The following is a 6,570-nucleotide window of genomic DNA, read 5'->3' as shown; positions in this document are numbered from 1 at the left end:
AAGTTGTGTGTACCCATGGTCTTAGCTGTGCTTGGAGATACACACACAAGTTGAAAATGTATAAATACCAACCTTTGAGGGGAAACTGGCACACGCAAGGTTTACACCTCGATCACACCTACAGCATCATTGCCTTTTGGTACACCAGCAGTACATTCATTTCCAATGGAACGCTGTGTTTGCCTTGCAGCATTGCGTTGCAGAGGCAGTTGCAGTATGTTCTGTGTGGTGCATACGTTGTATAAATCAAATGTATGCATCAAATTGTATGGCTTGACAGAAATGGTAGTAGAAGGTGAATGTTGAACTTTTGTTGCACACATATCCAGATGATGCTGCGTACCATTTTGCGCAATGACGCTGTAGGTGTGTTTGAGGCAGTAGAGTGTTTTAAGTGCAAGTGCACCTTTACTAAATTAAGCCCCTGGTCCACCTCAAAAAGGGAATCCCCAAAAACATGGGCCAGTGCCAAAGTATGTCATAACCAAACATTAAGATGTAACTATCTCTTTATTTTACCCCCATTTCTCAATCTAACCTCCACATTGACTAAAACTAGCACATGGTTGGCCTATTTTCTTGTCACTCAGTTGTGCGTCTGTTGTGTAGGGGCCCAACCTATGGCCTCTTGGATCGGTTAGGGAGGGGATGATCTGTGGTGGGATATCCCCCTGACTCAACCAGATGTGGATGGGCGATAAAACTGTGTACCCTGGACAGAGGTTTATCTTGTCCTCATCCATGGATGGCTATGGGGGTGGGAAGAACAAAGTGGTCGAGGGGGGTGTTACCATTTCACGAGCCGCAGGCTATTGAAAAGATCCCCCTGAGCACTGATCTAGGATCGAAAGACTATAAACTGACTGTAGGTCAGTGCATAATGTAAAAGTTGGAGAGGAATACCCCAGGGGTGGGTGTTTCTACCCTTGTGCATTATGGTCGTTGATCACAGACTTGCGCCTTCTGAGTCATTTTAACATTTTGGCACTTTGCCACATCTGGATTACCTCTCCCGGGTAAGATGGGATCAATTTGATCTATTTGTATTATTTACTTATTGGGTTGTAGAAGTGCAGTCTGAAGCCCTGTAAATTCATGATTGTGTTCTATGACAAAAGTGTAATAATATATTATATATTGTTTCCAGACAAATGATGAATTATCTAAAGAACGCAGAATGATCTGTTTATATAATGACTTGGAAATTAATGTCTAATTGAATATCTCTCAAACCAAATTGTAACTATTTATTAATAATCTGGTGTAATTATTGAAATACCCTCAACATGAGACATTGTCCCAGTGTGTAGATACTTAAATGTTCCGTGCTCTATATTAGTTTACTATTTTAAACCTATTATTATTTTCCTTAAAGCCTATGCTTTTAGATTTTTAATAAGTAACTGATAACACAAACCTCAACAACCGATAGTCAGTAAAACAATTGTGGTGTAGGCTCAGAGAACATGTTTATTCATTTTTCCTCCAGCATTTATCTACAATGTCAGGTGACAATTGTATGTTGTTCTGTGTGTGAGATCACTGACAGAGGCTGCATGTACTGTAGATTACAGTTTTATGATGGGCTGAGGGGCGTTCAACACTGATAGGGGCTTTAAGTAGAACCCCTGCCTTTCAGATTCACTTTAAAAAATGTAATGTCACTTTGAGTTCCTGCTCTTTTCTATGCCATATATTGTGATGTATTGCAAGTATATGAAAAAATTGCTGACTTGTCAAAAAATGACGGACTTGAGAAACATGTCAGTAGCTACAGATCTCTCGCTCGATGTGGTAAGTCACGTGAGGAGGAGTAAAAACAAAATTCCATTTAAATTCAGGTCTATCTCTCTCCAATGCAATGCCATGGCCTATGAGGAACAAGACTCGTCCCTCTACGTACCTTTAGGAATGATGTGATTTATCCCTCTTCTCTCATGTTGAAAATCCCATATATATTTGGTGGTTGAAATGATTTTGAGTTTGACTAGACATGGACTCCTACTGGTATATGCAGGGTAACACACTTAGTGAGAACAAGTCTACCATACAGATGCCTACCTGTGTGTACACTGCTTAGCTTTGAAACAAGCTGTGTTCAATTCTGCTGAGCTATCATGTCAGCACATTCAGACATTGATCAGCTTCCATACTCATTTGTGTAGACTAACTAAATAACATTGAATTGTTGAAGGTAACTCCTTTAACTTAAAGGAAATCCAGAGTGAGGTTGGGTTTATGCAGGCTACATTGACATCTGATTTGCACAAAGGACTCCATAATTTCAAAGTGAAGCTAGGTATACAGTTATTTTTATCCTCCACTACACAATAAGCACACAAATAGATAGCTAGCTATGCTACTTCAGCTGTATTGCATGGAAAATATAAGTAAGGCAAGTTAACACAATTGTATATTCAATTTGCAGTAAATGCTTCAGCTAGATAGATTCTTCACATCCGCTGTTTCACAAGACGACAGCCTGGTTTGCTGGTTTTCTCAGGAGTCCCTAAAACATTAAACAACACGAATTACAAATTCATTATGTCATAACACTAGCTAGCTAGCTGGCTAATGTTAGCTAGTCAGCCAACTTGCTATATAGCGATTTTCATAAATTAACTTTATGACAAAACAATATGCTCAAATGTTTGTCTCTTCATTAACTAACATATTCCTCTCAATTGTAAATGTTTTGCTTGACTCATTATGACGTTATAACTACTTACATTTGCTTCCACCATAGTGTTTTGTCAGCCATCTTTGCTGAAGAAAGTCACCAGGGACGGGTGGCTCGCGTCAAATTCGTCATTGGAACCTCTCGATATGATTGGTCATATAAAAACATTGGTAACCAAATGCATAATGAGTGCTCTATCTCCCCCTTGTGGTGGTCTGGAGCAATGAAGCCATGACGCTGGGTACCTCTAAGTCCTGCGGTGTAAGCTCGCAACTTTTAAATGAGGATCCATTCATCATCATCAATAGGGTCTCCCGGGTCTTCCTCACATTTTTGTTTGACATGTTTTGTGTCATCGGGAAAAGCCTCTATCAACCCTTGATACAGTTTGGAAATAAACTTTAGAGGTTTGTCAGACTTCCTTAGAATACAGTAGTTTCAAACCTTGTCCACTTTTCCACTTTATTCTGTACAGACAGAATGATGATCCTGCTAAGACATGATGATCATAGTGTTGTGTACTGACTGTGCACCATGACAGTGAAGCCTGTATAGCTGTTTATACCGTGTCAGTGTGAAAAGTAGGGAATTAGCCAGGGAAACTGACAGATCAATAACGTTGCATTGTAGAATAGTGAAAATTCACTTCATCTGAGGATGACAGAGAATTAGTGTACAGGGTCTAATATCCTAAAATATGATGTATATCTGACTCCATTATTATTCGAAGGCTATAGACCCCTAATTGTATCCAGTGGGTGTAGCCAAAGTTGCGAGCCTTGCGTCACCACTCAGATTGCTATAAGATGCAGGTGTTTAGGTTAATCGTTATGCAATTATTAAGAGACTAATGAACAAAGAGCTAATATCTTGCGTCTTGCGATATTAGTATTGCAAGATGTTAGTATCTCCCATCGTATAATTAAAATCCCTTTACATGGCCCAAAACATTAAAACAAAAGCATGAAAATAACACATACAGTCTTGGATCTAATCATCACAATGTTAATCTAAATTATACGGGTGCACCCCTGTGTCGCTCCTCTTTGAACTATGCACCGTCCGACGAACAGAATGAAACAGTTTCTCTGTAACAATAAATCCATAGTACTTACAGTACAATGAAACATTTTACAATTGTTTTACCTATGAACTCTTCAAACAATATAAACATGACCATTTTATTCACACAGTGACATTCATTTAGTTGATTCAAGTTCCATCAGTCTTCAGCTCCCCTGGCTTCAGTGACCCTAGGACTTCAATCTCTGCTTCGAGATTGCCACAGATGAGGTGTGTTTGACACCTGTGATAGCCCACAGATGGTCTGTCATGCAAACAATGTTACAAATCGGGATTGTGTCATCTAGCTGGGCCTTGGCGTCAGCAAGTCGCTAGACACATCTTCATCACTGGCCTTCATCATCATTTACATTTGTTTACTCTCTTTATTTTCCCAGTACAACATTGCTATACTGACTCTAATAAAAACTCACATTGAGCTGTCACAAAACTTCAGAATATCAGTCTTCAATAATTTGGTCGCTGGTTTCATCGTTTGGTTCGTGTCTAGTGTGATTGAGGTATAAAATAATAGCTAACGTTAGCCAACTTTTGGCTAGCTCAACTGGCGAAAATGAGCCAAGTTTACATCTGTTGAAACGGGACAAAGCAAAGGCTGCAAAACATTTTCATACACACAACAGCTGTTAGATACTGCTACCTGAAACATTAGCTAACGTTACATGTCAGTACACTAATAGCTCAGCACTGGGATTAAATGCTTTTTTTCTGTTATGTCAAAGGGCAGTTACCTTGTCAGCTACATCAGTCAAATAAAGAGTAGCCAATTTCTGCTCTGCTTGCTTTTACAACTCTGAGAAAAAGCACAACACACACAGACAACAGCTGCCTCCGTTCGCCACGCTCTGTGGTGGTCACGTGGTCCTAAATCCAGCAGTCTGAAATTTCCAAACAGCCTATCCGACCGCTCTGAAGCGTGTGCAGGGTCATAAAGCACACCAATAACACTTTTTGCATCACATTGCAATAATAAAACTGGGGGTGGGGGCAAAAATGCAATTTAAGTGTGTGTGTGGGGGGGTCAAGTCCCCCCCTCCCCAGTGAAAGTTGTGCCCCTGGCCCAGCGTAATCCGGTGGTTATTCCAAACATAGCCAATAAATATGTGTAATCCTATCCTTTGTTTATTCCAAACATAGCCAATAAATATGATGATAAGATGACGGTCGGGATAGTGAGACAGTCAGACTGGTCCGAGGTTATCAAGTGACAGTATTTACTATCAATATTATGGGTGACATTGGGAACACACTGGCTCAGAGTCTGAGTGGTGTGTGTGTGTGTGTGTGTGTGTGTGTGTGTGTGTGTGTGTCCCATTCTAAGGCCACAGTCACAGACATTATAAAGAGGTGGTGTTTATAAAGTCACACTTTTTTTGCATTGAGGGGGCCAGTCGCTTGTCAAAGTGGTCGGGTTGGCTGGTTTGTGGTGCAGGTACGTTTAAGCTTTTCCATCAACGTTACTCTTATAAATAGTATTTTAAGTTATTGTGATAATATTGTGCAAGATGAAAAATGATTATGCTGCATGTTGGCCGGAAATGATCAGCAATGCAAATGTTTTAACTCAATCGAAAATATTCGGTTCATAATATGGATAATTAACGGTTCATTTTTGTATTATAACTCTGTTTGTTATCTTATTTATCATTGCCATCCTGCAACATTTTTACCGCCACATACAATTTTACAGAGTTACATGAATGAACCCACAGGAAAGCTCTCAGGGTGTAACAGAGGGATAGGAACAATGCATTTACTATTTACATTATATAAATTGAATTGTCACTTTGTTAGTTATAAAAACTGTCTTTTGTTTGATAGTTGTGCAAATATCAATTTCAGTGGCAATCATTGTATTTGTACTGTATTTGGAAGTTGAGATCTGAGATGCTAGTCGTTTTCCACCTCATTTGCACTGTGTATATTTCCATTGGTTATCCATACAAAACTCATGCTGGATCAATTTGTATACATCTACACAGACACCCACCCACCCCCACCCCCCACCCACCCCCCCACCCCCCACACACACACACACACACACACACACACACACACACACACACACACACCAAGGTTATTATAGTTTAGTGTTTTAATATTCATTTTAATTTCTATTCGTTTTAAGAATGTTATTTGACATTTGGTTTATTTTCAGTTAGTTTTCAGATCCACTTTAATAGTTTTTATTTATTTAAAGTTTTATAAAAACTTTGATGTGTTTTTGGGGATGTCAGGTCTTGCCACTGTGGGGAAGTAATGCATAAGATGATGGGTTAGGTTAGGTTTAAAGGTAAACTCAGCGAGATGACGTAGATGCACGAAGTAAACAGTAGTGGTGCTGAGTAAATTTCTGCAAAAACCAGGAGCGTTTTGGTCGCGTATCTACCACATTGTAGCAGTGTGAAGCACACCCATGTACATTCGTAGATACTCCGTATGACTGTATGAGAGCAAAGTTTTACATCGTGCTCATGTCATTGCGCTCGTTCAAGCAGATAAATGTTGTCAAGTTATTCAAAGTGTGTTGTTCTAGAGCAAAAAAATGTCAAAAACCATGTGATCAATGGTCATGAAGTTTTGACTGCAGTCGACCGCAAGTTTCTGTAGTTGCTCTTCACCAACTTCATCCTGCAGTTGTCACTTGCATATTGGGAGGCTCTATTGTCAACCAAGGGGAGGGCTGCTGTTTTATCGGCTCTTTTTTTTCTTCGTAGTTCATAACTTGTTTTGTACATAATGTTGCTGCTACCGTCTCTTATGACCGAAAAGAGCTTCTGGACATCAGAACTGTGATTACTCCCCTC

At 39.7% G+C, this 6,570-nt stretch overlaps 1 pseudogene; it reads left to right on the top strand.

Moving 5' to 3' along the window:
* Positions 1 to 5,158: 5,158 nt before the first annotated feature.
* The window catches only part of LOC115106693 (band 3 anion exchange protein-like), a 43,986-nt pseudogene continuing 42,574 nt past the window's right edge, over positions 5,159 to 6,570 (top strand).

Source organism: Oncorhynchus nerka, linkage group LG23, assembly GCF_034236695.1.
Source record: "Oncorhynchus nerka isolate Pitt River linkage group LG23, Oner_Uvic_2.0, whole genome shotgun sequence".
Taxonomy (NCBI): domain Eukaryota; kingdom Metazoa; phylum Chordata; class Actinopteri; order Salmoniformes; family Salmonidae; genus Oncorhynchus; species Oncorhynchus nerka.
Note: the sequence above shows the minus strand (reverse complement) of the source record. Positions and strands in the feature narration are given on the sequence as shown.